Consider the following 24363-nt stretch of genomic DNA (forward strand, 5'->3'; position numbering starts at 1 on the left):
CACTCTGGGTCCGATTTGGTGGGCCGGGTCACTCTGGGTCCGATTTGGTGGGCCGGGTCACTCTGGGTCCGATTTGGTGGGCCGGGTCACTCTGGGTCCGATTTGGTGGGCCGGGTCAGTCTGGGTCCGACTTGTTGGCCTGGGTCACTCTGGGTCCGATTTGGTGGGCCGGGTCACTCTGGGTCCGATTTGGTGGCCCGGGTCACTCTGACTAACAGCAGGATAAGGGAATGGCTGATAACAGAGAGAATAGACTGACAGCAGGACAGGGGAATGGCTGATAACAGAAAGAAATAGACTGACAGCAGGACGGGGAATGGCTGATAACAGAGAGAAATAGACTGACAGCAGGACGAATGGCTGATAACAGAGAAATAGACTGACAGCAGGACGGGGGAATGGCTGATAACAGAGAGAATAGACTGACAGCAGGACGGGGAATTTCTGATAACAGAGAGAAATAGACTGACAGCAGCACGGGGAATGGCTGATAACAGAGAGAAATAGACTGACAGCAGGACAGGGGAATGGCTGATAACAGAGAGAAATAGACTGACAGCAGTACGGGGAATGGCTGATAACAGAGAGAAATAGACTGACAGCAGTACGGGGAATGGCTGATAACAGAGAGAAATAGACTGACAGCAGGACAGGGGAATGACTGATAACAGAGAGGAGCTGATATTATCTGACTGACAAAACCTGTTTCCTAGTGGGCTCGTAGGCGTTGGCATAGTAACTGGATCTGACTGCGCATATCAATGAGCTAATCAGCCAGGTGGCAGTTGGAAGTTATTTTTAGAAATTGCCTCAGAAACCACAGGCCATTAAACCCTATTAGGAAATTTCCCTATTGAAACGCATTGAGCAATGCTTTCCAATGGGGGGGAAACAATTTTCAAATGCAAATTGCGCCAAAACTACAAATCCGATCGACACGAAAAATACTTAGCACACCTCTCGTGGACACTGGCTTCGAAATGACGCCTCACTGGAGTCTGTGAGTGCAGCGGTATGGGCCGCATTAATTACGGAAAAAAGCCTAATAATAATAATAATAATAAGAAGAAGTTTACCACGATGGAATAACAGTATAGTGCTTTGTTCCAAAGCACTATAATAATAATAAGAAGAAGTTTACCACGGTGGAATAACAGTATAGTGCTTTGTTCCAAAGCACTGTAATAACTAGATGGGCATTTCCTGAAGGAAATACATGGTGCTTGAACAGCTCTGCCAGCTTTACAGCAGCACTTTTCACACACGGGACCAGGGGGGCCACTTACTTTTCCTCACCCGGGACCAGGGGAGCACTTACTTTTCCACACCCGGGACCGGGGCAGCACTTACTTTTGCACACCCGGGACCGGGGCGCACTTACTTTTGCACACCCGGGACCGGGGGCGCACTTACTTTTGCACACCCGGGACCGGGGGCGCACTTACTTTTGCACACGGGGCCGGGGGCGCACTTACTTTTGCACACGGGGCCGGGGGCGCACTTACTTTTGCACACGGGGCCGGGGGCGCACTTACTTTTGCACACGGGGCCGGGGGCGCACTTACTTTTGCACACGGGGCCGGGGGCGCACTTACTTTTGCACACGGGGCCGGGGGCGCACTTACTTTTGCACACGGGGCCGGGGGCGCACTTACTTTTGCACACGGGGCCGGGGGCGCACTTACTTTTGCACACGGGGTCGGGGGCGCACTTACTTTTGCACACGGGGCCGGGGGCGCACTTACTTTGGCACACGGGGCCGGGGGCGCACTTACTTTTGCACACGGGGCCGGGGGCGCACTTATTTTTGCACACTGGGCCGGGGGGGCACTTACTTTTCACACACGGGGCCGGGGGGCACTTACTTTTCAAACACGGGTCCTCGGGGGCACTTACTTTTCACACACGGGGCCGGGGGGCACTTACTTTTCACACACGGGGCCGGGGGGCACTTACTTTTCACACACGGGGCCGGGGGGGCACTTACTTTTCACACACGGGGCCGGGGGGCACTTACTTTTCACACACGGGGCAGGGGGGCACTTACTTTTCACACACGGGATGAGAGGGTGTCATAGTCACTTTATTCTGATGTTTGACTTTGATAAATGATCATGTCCTAAAATGGACACCGTACATTTGCATAGCTGCCATCTTTGGAAGGTCAAGTTGGGGGTAATGGAAAGTTCGCCATTATTTCCTATGGGAAATTTTTTTTTTTAAATATGATTTAAATAAAATCTACATATCGGATCGACTATAAAAGTCATAGCACACCTGTCCCCACCGAGGCCTTCGAAACGCCGCCTGAACGGGGTCTCTGCGCCGAGCGGTTCGGGCCGCATTAATTGCGGAAAACGCAGAGAAGAAGAATAATAACTAGATGGGTATTTCCTGAAGGAACTACAGATAGTGCTTTGGAATGGTGCCCGGGCTGCCCCTGCAAGACTTTCACACTTGGGTGCCCTTCAGGCGGTCCGATTTGGTGGGTTGGGTCAATCTGGGTCTGATTTTGTGGGCGGGGTAAATCTAGGTCCAATTCGGTGGGCGGGGTCACTTTTGGTCCGATTCTGTGGGCGCGGCCACTCTGGGTCCGATTCGGTGGGCGGAGCCACTCTGGGTCCGATTTGGTGGGCGGGGCACCTTAGGGACCAATTTGGTGGGTGGGGTCACTCGGTCCGATTTGGTGGGCTGGGCACCTCAGGGTCTGATTTGGTGGGCTGGGCACCTCAGGGTCCGATTTGGTGGGTGGGGTCACTCTGGGTCCGATTTGGTGGGCGGGGTCACTCTGGGTCCGATTTGGTGGAAGGGGTCACTCTGGGTCCGATTTGGTGGAAGGGGTCTCTCTGGGTCCGATTTGGTGGAAGGGGTCACTCTGGGTCTGATTTGGTGGAAGGGGTCACTCTGGGTCCGATTTGGTGGGCGGAGCAACTCTGGGTCCGATTTGGTGGGCGGGGTCACTCTGGGTCCGATTTGGTGGGCTGGGCCCCTCGGGGTCCGATTTGGTGGGCCGGGCCCCTCGGGTTCCGAATTGGTGAGCGGGGTAATCTACTATATAATTGTCTAAGGGCACTTCCGTCTTTCTGTCTCACAACACCGCTACGTCATCATCTCGTGAGACCGCAATGCACTCTTGGGACCGGAGCGCGCAACAAGCATCGGGTACCGGCCACTCCAGGTGCAACAAGCATCGTGTACCGGCCGCTCTAGGAGGTGCAACAACCATCAGATACCGGCCGCTCCAGGAGGTGAGTATGTAACTTTTTTATTTTAATTCTTTTTTTTTTTTTAACAGGGATATGCAGTATACTATGTGACTGGACAATATACTACGTGACTGGGCAGTATAACTACGTGGCTCTGCGCTGTATACTGCGTGGCTCTGCGCTGTATACTGCGTGGCTCTGCGCTGTATACTACGCGGCTCTGCGCTGTATACTACGCGGCTCTGCGCTGTATACTGCGCGGCTCTGCGCTGTGTACTGCGCGGCTCTGCGCTGTGTACTGCGCGGCTCTGCGCTGTGTACTGCGCGGCTCTGCGCTGTGTACTGCGCGGCTCTGCGCTGTGTACTGCGCGGCTCTGCGCTGTGTACTGCGCGGCTCTGCGCTGTGTACTGCACGGCTCTGCGCTGTGTACTGCGTGGCTCTGCACTGTGTACTGCGCGTTCTGCGCTGTATACTGCGCGGCTCTGCGCTGTATACTGCGCGGCTCTGCGCTTTGTACTGCGCGGCTCTGCGCTATATACTGCGTGGCTCTGCGCTATATACTGCGTGGCTCTTCGCTGTATACTACGCGGCTCTGCACTGTGTACTGCGCGTGTCCGCGCTGTGTACTGCGCGTGTCCGTGCTGTGTACTGCGCGTGTCTGCGCTGTATACTGCGCGGCTCTGCGCTGTGTACTGCGCGGCTCTGCACTGTGTACTGCGCGGCTCTGCACTGTGTACTGCACGGCTCTGCGCTGTATACTGTGGGGCTCTGCGCTGTATACTGCGGGGCTCTGCGCTGTATACTACGCGGCTCTGCGCAGTATACTGCGCGGCTCTGCGCTGTATACTGCGTGGCTCTACGCTGTGTACTGCGCGGCTCTGCGCTGTATACTGCGCGGCTCTGCGCTGTATACTGCGCGGCTCTGCGCTGTATACTGCGCGGCTCTGCGCTGTATACTGCGCGGCTCTGCGCTTTGCAATGCGCGGCTCTGCGCTGTGTACTGCGCGGCTCTGCGCTGTGTACTGCGTGGCTCTGCACTGTGTACTGCATGGCTCTGCGCGGTATACTGGGTGGCTCTGCACTGTGTACTGCACGGCTCTGCTCTTTATACTGTGCGGCTCTGCGCTCTGTACTGCGCGGCTCTGCGCTGTGTACTGCGTGGCTCTGCGCTGTGTACTGCGCGGCTCTGCGTGGTATACTGCGCGGCTCTGCTCTGTGTACTGCACGGCTCTGCGCTTTATACTGCGCGGCTCTGCGCTGTGTACTGCGCGGCTCTGCGCTGTGTACTGCGCGGCTCTGCGCTGTGTACTGCGCGGCTCTGCGCTTTATACTGCGCGGCTCTGCGCTGTGTACTGCGCGGCTCTGCGCTGTGTACTGCGCGGCTCTGCGCTGTGTACTGCGCGGCTCTGCACTGTATACTGCGTGGCTGTGCAATATACTACGTGGACATGCATATTCTAGAATACCCGATGAGTTAGAATCGGGCCACAGTCTAATAATCATAAGACTACAGATAATGGTTTGGAATTGTGCTGTACTGTCACTTTAAGAGCTGATATTATCTGACAAAACTTGTGACCTGGTGGGCTGGTAGAGTTTATAGGCGTTGGCATAGTAACTGGGTCTCACTGCGCATATCAATGAGGTAATCAGCCAGGTGGCAGTTATTTTTAGAAATTGCCTCAGAAACCAGCCCATTATAAACGTATTGGAAAATTTCTCTATTGAAACGCATTGAAACACTTTTTTCAAACACAAATTGCGCAAAAACTACAAATCCGATCGGCACGAAAAATACTTAGCACACCTCTCAGGAACGCTGGCTTCGAAATGACACCTCACTGGAGTCTGTGAGTGAAGCGGTTCGGGCCGTATTACGTGCGGACTGAATAATAATAATACCTAGATGGGTATTTCCTGAAGGAACTACAGATAGTGCTTTGGAATGGTGCCTAGGTTGCCCCAGCAAGACTTTCACACTTGGGTGCCCCTCAGGCGCTGTTTTGGTAGTTGTAGCCACTCTGGGTCCGATTTGGTGGGCGGCGCCACTCTGGGTCCGATTTGGCAGGCAGCGCCACTCCGGGTCCGATTTGGCGGGCGGCGCCACTCCGGGTCCGATTTGGTGAGCGGCGCCACTCCGGGTCCGATTTGGCGGGCGGCGCCACTCCGGGTCCGATTTGGCGGGCGGCGCCACTCTGGGTCCGATTTGGCGGGCGGCGCCACTCCGGGTCCGATTTGGCGGGCGGCGCCACTCCGGGTCCGATTTGGCGGGCGGCGCCACTCCGGGTCCGATTTGGTGGGCGGCGCCACTATGTGTCCGATTTGGCGGGCGGCGCCACTCTGGGTCCGATTTGGCGGGCGGCGCCACTCTGGGTCCGATTTGGCGGGCTGGGTCCGATTTGGTGAGCGGGGCAATAATTATAATAAGACTATAGATAGTGCTTTGAAATTGTGCTGTGCTATCACTTTAAGAGCTGATGTTATCTGCCAAAACTGTCCTGCTAGGGTCATGTACAGTTCGCAGGCGTTGGCATAGTAACTGGGCCTGACTGAGCATATCAATGAGCTAATCAGCCAGGTGGCAGGTACATTTCAAATTGCCTCAGAAACCCGGCCATTATAACCTATGTGAAAATTTCCCTATTGAAAAGCATTACAATGAGGGGAAAAAACATTTTCAAACGCAAATTGCGCCAAAACTACAAATCCGATCGACACGAAAAATACTTAGCACACCTCTTGGGGACGCTGGCTTCGAAATGACACCTCACTGGAGTCTGTGAGTGAAGCGGTTCGGGCCGCATTACGTGCGCACTTACTTTTGCACACGGGGCCAGTGGCGCACTTACTTTTGCACACGGGGCCGGGGGCGCACTTACTTTTGCACACGGGGCCGGGGGCGCACTTACTTTTGCACACGGGGCCGGGGGCACACTAACTTTTGCACACGGGGCCGGGGGCGCACTTACTTTTGCACACGGGGCCGGGGGCGCACTTACTTTTGCACACGGGGCCGGGGGCGCACTTGCTTTTGCACACGGGGCCGGGGGCGCACTTGCTTTTGCACACGGGGCCGGGGGCGCACTTTCTTTTGCACACGGGGCCGGGGGCGCACTTACTTTTGCACACGGGGCCGGGGGCGCACTTGCTTTTGCACACGGGGCCGGGGGCGCACTTACTTTTGCACACGGGGCCGGGGGCGCACTTACTTTTGCACACGGGGACGGGGGCGCACTTACTTTTGCACACGGGGCCGGGGGCGCACTTACTTTTGCACACGGGGCCGGGGGCGCACTTACTTTTCACACACGGGGCCGGGGGGGCACTTACTTTTCACACACGGGGCCGGGGAGGCACTTACTTTTGCACACGGGGCCGGGGGCGCACTTACTTTTGCACACGGGGCCGGGGGTGCACTTACTTTTCACACACGGGGCCGGGGGCGCACTTGCTTTTGCACACGGGGCCGGGGGCGCACTTTCTTTTGCACACGGGGCCGGGGGCGCACTTACTTTTGCACACGGGGACGGGGGCGCACTTGTTTTTGCACACGGGGCCGGGGGCGCACTTACTTTTGCACACGGGGCCGGGGGCGCACTTACTTTTGCACACGGGGCCGGGGGCGCACTTACTTTTGCACACGGGGCCGGGGGCGCACTTACTTTTGCACACGGGGCCGGGGGGGCACTTACTTTTCACACACGGGGCCGGGGGGGCACTTACTTTTCACACACGGGGCCGGGGGGGGCACTTACTTTTGCACACGGGGCCGGGGGCGCACTTACTTTTGCACACGGGGCCGGGGGTGCACTTACTTTTCACACACGGGGCCGGGGGGCACTTACTTTTCACACACGGGGCCGGGGGGCACTTACTTCTCACACACGGGGCCGGAGGGGCACTTACTTTTCACACACGGGGCTGGGGGGGGGCACTTACTTTTCACACACGGGGCCGGGGGGGCATTTACTTTTCACACACGGGACGAGAGGGTGTCATAGTCACTTTATTCTGATGTTTGACTTTGATAAATGATCATGTCCTAAAATGGACACTGTACATTTGCATAGCTGCCATCTTTGGAAGGTCAAGTTGGGGGTAATGGAAAGTTCGCCATTATTTCCTATGGGAAATTTTTTTTTAAAAATGCGATTTAAATAAAATCTACATATCGGATCGACTATAAAAGTCATAGCACACCTGTCCCCACCGAGGCCTTCGAAACGCCGCCTGAACGGGGTCTCTGCGCCGAGCGGTTCGGGCCGCATTAATTGCGGAAAACGCGGAGAAGAAGAAGAATAATAAAATATAAGAAATCGGATTACAATATGTTGCTTGAACCTAGGAGGTTCAAGCACCATAACTAGATGGGCATTTCCTGAAGGAAATACATGATGCTTGAACAGCGCTGCCAGCTGCCAATGAACCCCAGGAGCAAGTCTGGCATGCAGGGCTCTGCCCCTGGGTATCCAATTTGGCCCCTTGGTAGCCACTTTGATGTGCGGGGCCCCTTGTTAGCAACTTTGGCCCCTTGGTAGCCATTTTGGCATGCAGGAATCCTTGGTAGCCACTTTGGAGCACACAGCCTCTCGGTAGCCACTTTGGCCACATCCTCTTATATACAGACATCACTCCTATATACAGACACCACTCCTATATACAGACACAACTCCTACATACTGACATCCATCTATATACAGACACCACTACCATATACAGACATCCCTCTCTATACAGACACCACTCCTATATACAGACATCCCTCTATATACAGACACCACTCCTATATACAGACATACCCCTATATACAGACACCACTACAATATACAAACATCCTTCTATATACAGACACCACTCCTATATACAGACATCCCACTATATACAGACATCTCTCCCTTATACAGACATCTCTCCTATATACAGACATCCCCCTATATACAGACATCTCTCCCTTATACAGACATCTCTCCTATATACAGAAATCCCCCTATATACAGACACCACTCCTATATACAGACATCCCCCTATATACAGACACCACTCCTATATACAGACATCTCTCCTATATACAGACATCCCTCTATATACAGACATCTCTCCCTTATACAGACATCTCTCCTATATACAGACATCCCCCTATATACAGACACCACTCCTATATACAGACATCCCCCTATATACAGACACCATTTCTATATACAGACATCCCTCTATATACAGACACCACTCCTATATGCAGGCACCTCTCCTATATACAGACATCCCTCTATATACAGACACCACTCTTTTATACAGACATCCCCCTATATACAGACACCACTTCTATATACAGACATCCCCCTATATACAGACACCACTCCTATATGCAGACATCCCCCTATATACAGACATCCCTCTATATACAAACACCACTCCTATATACAGACATCCCTCTATATAAAGACACCACTCCTATATACAGACATCCCTCTAAATACAGACACCACTCCTATATACTATCATCCCCCTATATACAGACACCACTCCTATAAACAGACATCCCTCTATATACAGACACCACTCCTATATACAGACATCCCTCTATATACAGACACCACTCCTATATACAGACATCCCTCTGTATACAGACATCACTCCTATATACAGACACCACTCCTATATACAGACATCCCTCTATATACAGACACCACTCCTATATACAGACATCCCTCTATATACAGACACCACTCCTATATAGACATCCCTCTATATACAGACACCACTCCTATATAGACATCCCTCTATATACAGACACCACTCCTATATACAGACATCCCTCTATATACAGACACCACTCCTATATACAGACATCCCCCTATATACAGACACCACTCCTATATACAGACATCCCCCATATACAGACACCACTCCTATATACAGACATCCCCCTATATACAGACACCACTCCTATATACAGACATCCCTCTGTATACAGACACTACTACTATATACAGACATCCCTCTATATACAGACACCACTCCTATATACAGACATCCCTCTATATACAGACACCACTCCTATATACAGACATCCCTCTATATACAGACATCTCTCCTATATACAGACATCCCTCTATATACAGACACCACTCCTATATACAGACATCCCTCTATATACAGACACCACTCCTATATACAGACATCCCTCTATATACAGACACCACTCCTATATACAGACATCCCTCTATATACAGACACCACTCCTATATACAGACATCCCTCTATATACAAACACCACTCCTATACATAGACATCCCTCTGTATACAGACACCACTCCTATATACAGACATCCCTCTATATACAGACACCACTCCTATATACAGACATCTCTCCTATATACAAACATCCCCCTATATACAGACATCTCTCCTATATACAGACATCCCCCTATAAACAGACATCTCTCCTATATACGGACATTCCTCTATATACAGACACCACTCCTATATACAGACATCCCTCTATATACAGACACCACTCCTATATACAGACATCCCTCTGTATACAGACACCACTCCTATATACAGACATCCCTCTGTATACAGACACCACTCCTATATACAGACATCCCTCTATATACAGACACCACTCCTATATACAGACATCCCTCTATATACAGACATCTCTCCTATATACAGACATCCCTCTATATACAGACACCACTCCTATATACAGACACCACTCCTATATACAGACATCCATCTATATACAGACATCCCTCTATATACAGACACCACTCCTATATACAGACATCCGCCTATATACAGACACCACTCCTATATACAGACATCCCTCTATATACAGACACCACTCCTATATACAGACATCCCTCTATATACAGACACCACTCCTATATACATACATCCCTCTATATACAGACACCACTCCTATATACAGACATCCCTCTGTATACAGACACCACTCCTATATACAGACATCCCTCCATATACAGACACCACTCCTATATCCAGACATCCCCCTATATACAGACACCACTCCTATATACAGACATTCCCTTATATAGAAACCACTCCTATATACAGACATCCCTCTGTATACAGACACCACTCCTATATACAGACATCCCTCTATATACAGACACCACTCCTATATACAGACATCCCCCTATATACAGACACCACTCCTATATACAGACATCCCCCATATACAGACACCACTCCTATATACAGACATCCCCCTATATACAGACACTACTCCTATATACAGACATCCATCTGTATACAGACACCACTCCTATATACAGACATCCCTCTATATACATACGCCACTCCTATATACAGACATCCCTCTATATACAGACATCTCTCCTATATACAGACATCCCTCTATATACAGACACCACTCCTATATACAGACACCACTCCTATATACAGACATCCCTCTATATACAGACACCACTCCTATATACAGACATCCCTCTATATACAGACACCACTCCTATATACAGACATCCCTCTATATACAGACACCACTCCTATATACAGACATCCCTCTATATACAGACACCACTCCTATATACAGACATCCCCCATATATACAGACACCACTCCTATATACAGACATCCCGCTATATACAGACACCACTCCTAAATACAGACATCCCCCTATATACAGACACCACTCCTATATAGACATCCCTCGATATACAGACACCACTCCTATATAGACATCCCTCTATATACAGACACCACTCCTATATACAGACATCCCTCTATATACAGACACCACTCCTATATACAGACATCCCCCTATATACAGACACCACTCCTATATACAGACATCCCCCATATACAGACACCACTCCTATATACAGACATCCCCCTATATACAGACACCACTCCTATATACAGACATCCCTCTGTATACAGACACTACTACTATATACAGACATCCCTCTATATACAGACACCACTCCTATATACAGACATCCCTATATATACAGACACCACTCCTATATACAGACATCCCATTATATACAGACATCTCTCCTATATACAGACATCCCTCTATATACAGACACCACTCCTGTATACAGACACCACTCCTATATACAGACATCCCTCTATATACAGACACCACTCCTATATACAGACATCCCTCTGTATACAGACACCACTCCTATATACAGACATCCCTCTATATACATACGCCACTCCTATATACAGACATCCCTCTATATACAGACATCTCTCCTATATACAGACATCCCTCTATATACAGACACCACTCCTATATACAGACACCACTCCTATATACAGACATCCCTCTATATACAGACACCACTCCTATATACAGACATCCCTCTATATACAGACACCACTCCTATATACAGACATCCCTCTATATACAGACACCACTCCTATATACAGACATCCCTCTATATACAGACACCACTCCTATATACAGACATCCCCTATATACAGACACCACTCCTATATACAGATATCCCCCTATATACAGACACCACTCCTATATACAGACATCCCCCTATATACAGACACCACTCCTATATAGACATCCCTCTATATACAGACACCACTCCTATATAGACATCCCTCTATATACAGACACCACTCCTATATACAGACATCCCTCTATATACAGACACCACTCCTATATACAGACATCCCCCTATATACAGACACCACTCCTATATACAGACATCCCCCATATACAGACACCACTCCTATATACAGACATCCCCCTATATACAGACACCACTCCTATATACAGACATCCCTCTGTATACAGACACTACTACTATATACAGAAATCCCTCTATATACAGACACCACTCCTATATACAGACATCCCTCTATATACAGACACCACTCATATATACAGACATCCCTCTATATACAGACATCTCTCCTATATACAGACATCCCTCTATATACAGACACCACTCCTATATACAGACACCACTCCTATATACAGACATCCCTCTATATACAGACACCACTCCTATATACAGACATCCCTCTATATACAGACACCACTCCTATATTCAGACATCCCCCTATATACAGACAACACTCCTATATACAGATATCCCTCTATATACAGACAATACTCCTATATTCTGACATCCCCCTATATTGAGACACCACTCCTAAATACAGACATCCCCCTATATACAGACACCACTCCTATATATAGAAATCCCTCTATATACAGACCCCACTCCTATATACAGACATCCCTCTATATACAGACACCACTCCTATATACAGACATCCGTCTATATACAGACATCTCTCCTATATTCAGACATCCCCCTATATAGAGACACCACTCCTATATACAGACATCCCCTATATACAGACACCACTCCTATATACAGACATCCCGCTATATACAGACATCACTCCTATATACAGACATCCCTCTATATACAGACACCACTCCTATATACAGACACCACTCCTATATACAGACATCCCTCTATATAAAGACACCACTCCTCTATACAGACATCCCTCTATATACAGACACCACTCCTATATACAGACATCCCTCTATATACAGACACCACTCCTATATACAGACATCCCTCTATATACAGACACCACTCCTATATTCAGACATCCCCCTATATACAGACACCACTCCTATATACAGATATCCCTCTATGTACAGACAACTCTACTATATTCTGACATCCCCCTATATTGAGACACCACTCCTAAATACAGACATCCCCTATATACAGACACCACTCCTATATACAGAAATCCCTCTATATACAGACCCCACTCCTATATACAGACATCCCCCTATATACAGACACCACTCCTATGTACAGACATCCCCTATATACAGACACCACTCCTATATACAGAAATCCCTCTATATACAGACCCCACTCCTATATACAGACATCCCGCTATATACAGACATCACTCCTATGTACAGACATCCCTCTATATACAGACACCACTCCTATATACAGACATCCCTCTATATACAGACACCACTCCTATATACAGACATCCCTCTAAATACAGACACCACTCCTATATACAGACATACCCCTATATAAAGACACCACTACAATATACAGACATCCTTCTATATACAGACACCACTCCTATATACAGACATCCCACTATATACAGACATCCTCCTATATACAGACACCACTCCTCTATACAGACATCTCTCCTATATACAGACATCCCTCTATATACAGACATCTCTCCCTTTTACCGACATCTCTCTTATATACAGACATCCCCCTATATACAGACACCACTCCTATATACAGACATCCCCCTATATACAGACACCACTTCTATATACAGACATCCCTCTATATACAGACACCACTCCTATATAGAGACACCACTCCTATATAGAGACACCACTCCTATATGCAGGCACCTCTCCTATATACAGACATCCCTCTATATACAGACACCACTCCTATATACAGACATCCCCCTATATACAGACATCTCTACTCTATACAGACATCCCCTATATAGAGACACCACTCCTATATACAGACATCCCTCTATATACAGACACCATTCCTATATACAGACATCCCCCTATATACAGACACCAGTCCTATATGCAGACATCCCCCTATATACCGACACCATTCCTATATACAGACATCCCCCTATATACAGACACCAGTCCTATATGCAGACATCCCCCTATACACAGACATCCCTCTACATACAAACACCACTCCTATATACAGACATCCCTCTATATACAGACACCACTCCTATATACAGACATACCTCTAAATACAGACACCACTCCTATATACAGACATCCCCAATATATACAGACACTACTCCTATAAACAGACATCCCTCTATATACAGACACCACTCCTATATACAGACATCCCTCTATATACAGACACCACTCCTATATACAGACATCCCTCTATATACAAACACCTCTCCTATATATAGACATCCCTCTGTATACATACACCACTCCTATATACAGACATCCCTCTATATACAGACACCACTCCTATATACAGACATCTCTCCTATATACAAACATCCCCCTATATACAGACATCTCTCCTGTATACAGACATCCCCCTATATACAGACATCTCTCCTATATACGGACATTCCTCTATATACAGACACCACTCCTATATACAGACATCCCTCTGTATACAGACACCACTCCTATATACAGACATCCCTCTATATACAGACATCTCTCCTATATTCAGACATCCCCCTATATAGAGACACCACTCCTACATACAGACATCCCCTATATACAGACACCACTCCTATATACAGACATCCCGCTATATACAGACATCACTCCTATATACAGACATCCCTCTATATACAGACACCACTCCTATATACAGACACCACTCCTATATACAGACATCCCTCTATATACAGACACCACTCCTCTATACAGACATCCCTCTATATACAGACACCACTCCTATATACAGACATCCCTCTATATACAGACACCACTCCTATATACAGACATCCCTCTATATACAGACACCACTCCTATATTCAGACATCCCCCTATATACAGACACCACTCCTATATACAGATATCCCTCTATATACAGACAACTCTCCTATATTCTGACATCCCCCTATATTGAGACACCACTCCTAAATACAGACATCCCCTATATACAGACACCACTCCTATATACAGAAATCCCTCTATATACAGACCCCACTCCTATATACAGACATCCCCCTACATACAGACACCACTCCTATATACAGACATCTCTCCTATATTCAGACATCCCCCTATATAGAGACACCACTCCTATATACAGACATCCCCTATATACAGACACCACTCCTATATACAGACATCCCGCTGTATACAGACATCACTCCTATGTACAGACATCCCTCTATATACAGACACCACTCCTATATACAGACATCCCTCTATATACAGACACCACTCCTATATACAGGCATCCCTCTAAATACAGACACCACTCCTATATACAGACATACCCCTATATACAGACACCACTACAATATACAGACATCCTTCTATATACAGACACCACTCCTATATACAGACATCCCACTATATACAGACATCCTCCTATATACAGACACCACTCCTCTATACAGACATCTCTCCTATATACAGACATCCCTCTATATACAGACATCTCTCCCTTTTACTGACATCTCTCTTATATACAGACATCCCCCTATATACAGACACCACTCCTATATACAGACATCCCCCTATATACAGACACCACTTCTATATACAGACATCCCTGTTATGGTTCTCAATGGCAAGAGAACATAGCCCAGCAAACATAAGAACTAGCTCTTGGAAGGATGGAAACTAAACTGACCATGAACTAAACCTGCCGCACAACTAACAGTAGCCGGGTAGCGTTTGCCTACGTTTTATCCCTAGACGCCCAGCGCCGGCCGGAGGACTAACTAATCCTGGCAGAGGAAAATATAGTCCTGGCTCACCTCTAGAGAAATTTCCCCGAAAGGCAGACAGAGGCCCCCACATATATTGGCGGTGATTTTAGATGAAATGACAAACGTAGTATGAAAATAGGTTTAGCAAAATTGAGGTCCGCTTACTAGATAGCAGGAAGACAGAAAGGGCACTTTCATGGTCAGCTGAAAACCCTATCAAAATACCATCCTGAAATTCCTTTAAGACTCTAGTATTAACTCATAACATCAGAGTGGCAATTTCAGATCACAAGAGCTTTCCAGACACAGAAACGAAACTACAGCTGTGAACTGGAACAAAATGCAAAAACAAACGAGGACTAAAGTACAACTTAGCTGGAAGTTGTCTAGCAGCAGGAACATGCACAGAAAGGCTTCTGATTACAATGTTGACCGGCATGGAAGTGACAGAGGAGCAAGGCTAAATAGCGACTCCCACATCCTGATGGGAACAGGTGAACAGAGGGGATGATGCACACCAGTTCAATTCCACCAGTGGCCACCGGGGGAGCCCAAAATCCAATTTCACAACAGTACCCCCCCCTCAAGGAGGGGGCACCGAACCCTCACCAGAACCACCAGGGCGATCAGGATGAGCCCTATGAAAGGCACGGACCAGATCGGAGGCATGAACATCAGAGGCAGTCACCCAAGAATTATCCTCCTGACCGTATCCCTTCCATTTGACCAGATACTGGAGTTTCCATCTGGAAACACGGGAGTCCAAGATTTTTTCCACAACGTACTCCAACTCGCCCTCAACCAACACCGGATCAGGAGGCTCAACGGAAGGCACAACCGGTACCTCATACCTGCGCAATAATGACCGATGAAAAACATTATGAATAGAAAAAGATGCAGGGAGGTCCAAACGGAAGGACACAGGGTTAAGAATCTCCAATATCCTGTACGGGCCGATGAACCGAGGCTTAAACTTGGGAGAAGAAACCCTCATAGGGACAAAACGAGAAGACAACCACACCAAGTCCCCAACACAAAGCCGAGGACCAACCCGACGCCGGCGGTTGGCAAAAAGCTGAGTCTTCTCCTGGGACAACTTCAAATTGTCCACTACCTGCCCCCAAATCTGATGCAACCTCTCCACCACAGCATCCACTCCAGGACAATCCGAAGATTCCACCTGACCAGAAGAAAATCGAGGATGAAACCCCGAATTACAGAAAAAGGGAGACACCAAGGTGGCAGAGCTGGCCCGATTATTGAGGGCAAACTCCGCTAAAGGCAAAAAAGCAACCCAATCATCCTGATCTGCAGACACAAAACACCTCAAATATGTCTCCAAGGTCTGATTCGTCCGCTCGGTCTGGCCATTAGTCTGAGGATGGAAAGCAGACGAGAAAGACAAATCTATGCCCATCCTAGCACAGAATGCTCGCCAAAATCTAGACACGAATTGGGTACCTCTGTCAGAAACGATATTCTCCGGAATACCATGCAAACGAACCACATTTTGAAAAAACAGAGGAACCAACTCGGAAGAAGAAGGCAACTTAGGCAGGGGAACCAAATGGACCATCTTAGAGAAACGATCACACACCACCCAAATGACAGACATCTTCTGAGAAACAGGAAGATCCGAAATAAAATCCATCGAGATGTGCATCCAGGGCCTCTTCGGAATAGGCAAGGGCAACAACAATCCACTAGCCCGAGAACAACAAGGCTTGGCCCGAGCACAAACGTCACAAGACTGCACGAAGCCTCGCACATCTCGAGACAGGGAAGGCCACCAGAAGGACCTTGCCACCAAATCCCTGGTACCAAAGATTCCAGGATGACCTGCCAACGCAGAAGAATGAACCTCAGAAATGACTTTACTGGTCCAATCATCAGGAACAAACAGTCTACCAGGTGGGCAACGATCAGGTCTATCCGCCTGAAACTCCTGCAAGGCCCGCCGCAGGTCTGGAGAAACGGCAGACAATATCACTCCATCCTTAAGGATACCTGTAGGTTCAGAATTACCAGGGGAGTCAGGCTCAAAACTCCTAGAAAGGGCATCCGCCTTAACATTCTTAGAACCCGGCAGGTAGGACACCACAAAATTAAACCGAGAGAAAAACAACGACCAGCGCGCCTGTCTAGGATTCAGGCGTCTGGCGGACTCAAGATAAATTAAATTTTTGTGGTCAGTCAATACCACCACCTGATGTCTAGCCCCCTCAAGCCAATGACGCCACTCCTCAAAAGCCCACTTTATGGCCAAAAGCTCCCGATTCCCAACATCATAATTCCGCTCGGCGGGCAAAAATTTACGCGAGAAAAAAGCACAAGGTCTCATCACGGAGCAATCGGAACTTCTCTGCGACAAAACCGCCCCAGCTCCGATTTCAGAAGCGTCGACCTCAACCTGAAAAGGAAGAGCAACATCAGGCTGACGCAACACAGGGGCGGAAGAAAAGCGGCGCTTAAGCTCCCGAAAGGCCTCCACAGCAGCAGGGGACCAATCAGCAACATCAGCACCCTTCTTAGTCAAATCAGTCAATGGTTTAACAACATCAGAAAAACCAGCAATAAATCGACGATAAAAGTTAGCAAAGCCCAAAAATTTCTGAAGACTCTTAAGAGAAGAGGGTTGCGTCCAATCACAAATAGCCTGAACCTTGACAGGATCCATCTCGATGGAAGAGGGGGAAAAAATATATCCCAAAAAGGAAATCTTTTGAACCCCAAAAACGCACTTAGAACCCTTCACACACAAGGAATTGGACCGCAAAACCTGAAAAACCCTCCTGACCTGCTGGACATGAGAGTCCCAGTCATCCGAAAAAATCAAAATATCATCCAGATACACAATCATAAATTTATCCAAATAATCACGGAAAATGTCATGCATAAAGGACTGAAAGACTGAAGGGGCATTTGAAAGACCAAAAGGCATCACCAAATACTCAAAGTGGCCCTCGGGCGTATTAAATGTGGTTTTCCACTCATCCCCCTGCTTAATTCGCACCAAATTATACGCCCCACGGAGATCTATCTTAGAGAACCACTTGGCCCCCTTTATGCGAGCAAACAAATCAGTCAGCAGTGGCAACGGATATTGATATTTAACCGTGATTTTATTCAAAAGCCGATAATCAATACACGGCCTCAAAGAGCCATCTTTCTTAGCCACAAAGAAAAAACCGGCTCCTAAGGGAGATGATGAAGGACGAATATGTCCCTTTTCCAAGGACTCCTTTATATATTCTCGCATAGCAGCATGTTCAGGCACAGACAGATTAAACAAACGACCCTTAGGGTATTTACTACCCGGAATCAAATCTATGGCACAATCGCACTCCCGGTGCGGAGGTAATGAACCAAGCTTAGGTTCTTCAAAAACGTCACAATATTCAGTCAAGAATTCAGGAATCTCAGAGGGAATAGATGATGAAATGGAAACCACAGGTACGTCCCCATGCGTCCCCTTACATCCCCAGCTTAACACAGACATAGCTTTCCAGTCAAGGACTGGGTTATGAGATTGCAGCCATGGCAATCCAAGCACCAACACATCATGTAGGTTATACAGCACAAGAAAGCGAATAATCTCCTGGTGATCCGGATTAATCCGCATAGTTACTTGTGTCCAGTATTGTGGTTTATTGCTAGCCAATGGGGTGGAGTCAATCCCCTTCAGGGGTATAGGAGTTTCAAGAGGCTCCAAATCATACCCACAGCGTTTGGCAAAGGACCAATCCATAAGACTCAAAGCGGCGCCAGAGTCGACATAGGCATCCGCGGTAATAGATGATAAAGAACAAATCAGGGTCACAGATAGAATAAACTTAGACTGTAAAGTGCCAATTGAAACAGACTTATCAAGCTTCTTAGTACGCTTAGAGCATGCTGATATAACGTGAGTTGAATCACCGCAATAGAAGCACAACCCATTTTTTCGTCGAAAATTCTGCCGTTCACTTCTGGACAGAATTCTATCACATTGCATATTCTCTGGCGTCTTCTCAGTAGACACCGCCAAATGGTGCACAGGTTTGCGCTCCCGCAGACGCCTATCGATCTGGATAGCCATTGTCATGGACTCATTCAGACCCGCAGGCACAGGGAACCCCACCATAACATCCTTAATGGCATCAGAGAGACCCTCTCTGAAATTCGCCGCCAGGGCGCACTCATTCCACTGAGTAAGCACAGCCCATTTACGAAATTTCTGGCAGTATATTTCAGCTTCGTCTTGCCCCTGAGATAGGGACATCAAGGCCTTTTCCGCCTGAAGTTCTGACTGGGGTTCCTCATAAAGCAACCCCAAGGCCAGAAAAAACGCATCCACATTGAGCAACGCAGGATCCCCTGGAGCCAATGCAAAAGCCCAATCCTGAGGGTCGCCCCGGAGCAAGGAAATCACAATCCTGACCTGCTGAGCAGGATCTCCAGCAGAGCGAGATTTCAGGGACAAAAACAACTTGCAATTATTTTTGAAATTTTGAAAGCAAGATCTATTCCCTGAGAAAAATTCAGGCAAAGGAATTCTAGGTTCAGATATAGGAACATGAATAACAAAATCTTGTAAATTTTGAACTTTCGTGGTGAGATTATTCAAACCTGCAGCTAAACTCTGAATATCCATTTTAAACAGGTGAACACAGAGCCATTCCAGGATTAGAAGGAGAGAGAGAGAGAAAGGCAGCAATATAGGCAGACTAGCAAGAGATTCAATTACAAGCACACTCAGAACTGAAGGGAAAAAAAAAAAAAAAAAAAATCTTCAGCAGACTTCTCTTTTCTCTCCTTTCTCTGTCAATTAATTTAACCCTTTTGTGGCCGGTCAAACTGTTATGGTTCTCAATGGCAAGAGAACATAGCCCAGCAAACATAAGAACTAGCTCTTGGAAGGATGGAAACTAAACTGACCATGAACTAAACCTGCCGCACAACTAACAGTAGCCGGGTAGCGTTTGCCTACGTTTTATCCCTAGACGCCCAGCGCCGGCCGGAGGACTAACTAATCCTGGCAGAGGAAAATATAGTCCTGGCTCACCTCTAGAGAAATTTCCCCGAAAGGCAGACAGAGGCCCCCACATATATTGGCGGTGATTTTAGATGAAATGACAAACGTAGTATGAAAATAGGTTTAGCAAAATTGAGGTCCGCTTACTAGATAGCAGGAAGACAGAAAGGGCACTTTCATGGTCAGCTGAAAACCCTATCAAAATACCATCCTGAAATTCCTTTAAGACTCTAGTATTAACTCATAACATCAGAGTGGCAATTTCAGATCACAAGAGCTTTCCAGACACAGAAACGAAACTACAGCTGTGAACTGGAACAAAATGCAAAAACAAACGAGGACTAAAGTCCAACTTAGCTGGAAGTTGTCTAGCAGCAGGAACATGCACAGAAAGGCTTCTGATTACAATGTTGACCGGCATGGAAGTGACAGAGGAGCAAGGCTAAATAGCGACTCCCACATCCTGATGGGAACAGGTGAACAGAGGGGATGATGCACACCAGTTCAATTCCACCAGTGGCCACCGGGGGAGCCCAAAATCCAATTTCACAACACATCCCTCTATATACAGACACCACTCCTATATACAGACACCACTCCTATATGCAGGCACCTCTCCTATATACAGACATCCCTCTATATACAGACACCACTCCTATATACAGACATCCCCCTATATACAGACATCTCTACTATATACAGACATCCCCTATATAGAGACACCACTCCTATATACAGACATCCCTCTATATACAGACACCACTCCTATATACAGACATCCCCCTATATACAGACACCAGTCCTATATGCAGACATCCCCCTATATACAGACACCATTCCTATATACAGACATCCCCCTATATACAGACACCAGTCCTATATGCAGACATCCCCCTATACACAGACATCCCTCTATATACAAACACCACTCCTATATACAGACATCCCTCTATATACAGACACCACTCCTATATACAGACATACCTCTAAATACAGACACCACTCCTATATACAGACATCCCCACTATATACAGACACTACTCCTATAAACAGACATCCCTCTATATACAGACACCACTCCTATATACAGACATCCCTCTATATACAGACACCACTCCTATATACAGACATCCCTCTATATACAAACACCTCTCCTATATATAGACATCCCTCTGTATACATACACCACTCCTATATACAGACATCCCTCTATATACAGACACCACTCCTATATACAGACATCCCTCTATATACAGACATCTCTCCTATATACAAACATCCCCCTATATACAGACATCTCTCCTGTATACAGACATCCCCCTATATACAGACATCTCTCCTATATACGGACAATCCTCTATATACAGACACCACTCCTATATACAGACATCCCTCTGTATACAGACACCACTCCTATATACAGACATCCCTCTGTATACAGACACCACTCCTATATACAGACATCCCTCTATATATAGACACCACTCCTATATACAGACATCCCTCTATATACAGACACCACTCCTATATACAGACATCCCTCTATATACAGACATCCATCTATATACAGACACAACTCCTATATACAGACATCCCCCTATATACAGACACCACTCCTATATACAGACATCCCTCTATATACAGACACCACTCCTATATACATACATCCCTCTATATACAGACACCACTCCTATATACAGACATCCCTCTGTATACAGACACCACTCCTATATACAGACATCCCTCTATATACAGACACCACTCCTATATACAGACATCCCTCTATATACAGACACCACTCCTATATACAGACATCCCTCTATATACAGACACCACTCCTATATACAGACATCCCTCTATATACAGACACCACTCCTATATACAGACATCCCCCTATATACAGACACCACTCCTATATACAGACATCCCCCTATATACAGACACCACTCCTATATACAGACATCCCCCTATATACAGACACCACTCCTATATAGACATCCCTCTATATACAGACACCACTCCTATATAGACATCCCTCTATATACAGACACCACTCCAATATACAGACATCCCTCTATATACAGACACCACTCCTATATACAGACATCCCCCTATATACAGACACCACTTCTATATACAGACATCCCCCATATACAGACACCACTCCTATATACAGACATCCCCCTATATACAGACATCACTCCTATATACAGACATCCCTCTGTATACAGACACTACTACTATATACAGACATCCCTCTATATACAGACACCACTCCTATATACAGACATCCCTCTATATACAGACACCACTCCTATATACAGACATCCCTCTATATACAGACATCTCTCCTATATACAGACATCCCTCTATATACAGACACCACTCCTATATACAGACACCACTCCTATATACAGACATCCCTCTATATACAGACACCACTCCTATATACAGACATCCCTCTATATACAGACACCACTCCTATATACAGACATCCCTCTATATACAGACACCACTCCTATATTCAGACATCCCCCTATATACAGACACCACTCCTATATACAGATATCCCTCTATATACAGGCAACTCTCCTATATTCTGACATCCCCCTATATTGAGACACCACTCCTAAATACAGACATCCCCCTATATACAGACACCACTCCTATATACAGAAATCCCTCTATATACAGACCCCACTCCTATATACAGACATCCCCCTATATACAGACACCACTCCTATATACAGACATCCCTCTATATACAGACATCTCTACTATATTCAGACATCCCCCTATATAGAGACACCACTCCTATATACAGACATCCCCTATATACAGACACCACTCCTATATACAGACATCCCGCTATATACAGACATCACTCCTATGTACAGACATCCCTCTATATACAGACACCACTCCTATATACAGACATCCCTCTATATACAGACACCACTCCTATATACAGACATCCCTCTAAATACAGACACCACTCCTATATACAGACATACCCCTATATACAGACACCACTACAATATACAGACATCCTAATATATACAGACACCACTCCTATATACAGACATCCCACTATATACAGACATCCTCCTATATACAGACACCACTCCTCTATACAGACATCTCTCCTATATACAGACATCCCTCTATATACAGACATCTCTCCCTTATACCGACATCTCTCCTATATACAGACATCCCCCTATATACAGACACCACTCCTATATACAGACATCCCCCTATATACAGACACCACTTCTATATACAGACATCCCTCTATATACAGACACCACTCCTATATACAGACACCACTCCTATATGCAGGCACCTCTCCTATATACAGACATCCCTCTATATACAGACACCACTCCTATATACAGACATCCCCCTATATACAGACATCTCTACTATATACAGACATCCCCTATATAGAGACACCACTCCTATATACAGACATCCCTCTATATACAGACACCACTCCTTTATACAGACATCCCCCTATATACAGACACCAGTCCTATATGCAGACATCCCCCTATACACAGACATCCCTCTATATACAAACACCACTCCTATATACAGACATCCCTCTATATACAGACACCACTCCTATATACAGACATACCTCTAAA

The sequence above is a fragment of the Ranitomeya variabilis genome, chromosome 3 (assembly GCF_051348905.1).
Source record: "Ranitomeya variabilis isolate aRanVar5 chromosome 3, aRanVar5.hap1, whole genome shotgun sequence".
In the NCBI taxonomy this organism is placed as follows: domain Eukaryota; kingdom Metazoa; phylum Chordata; class Amphibia; order Anura; family Dendrobatidae; genus Ranitomeya; species Ranitomeya variabilis.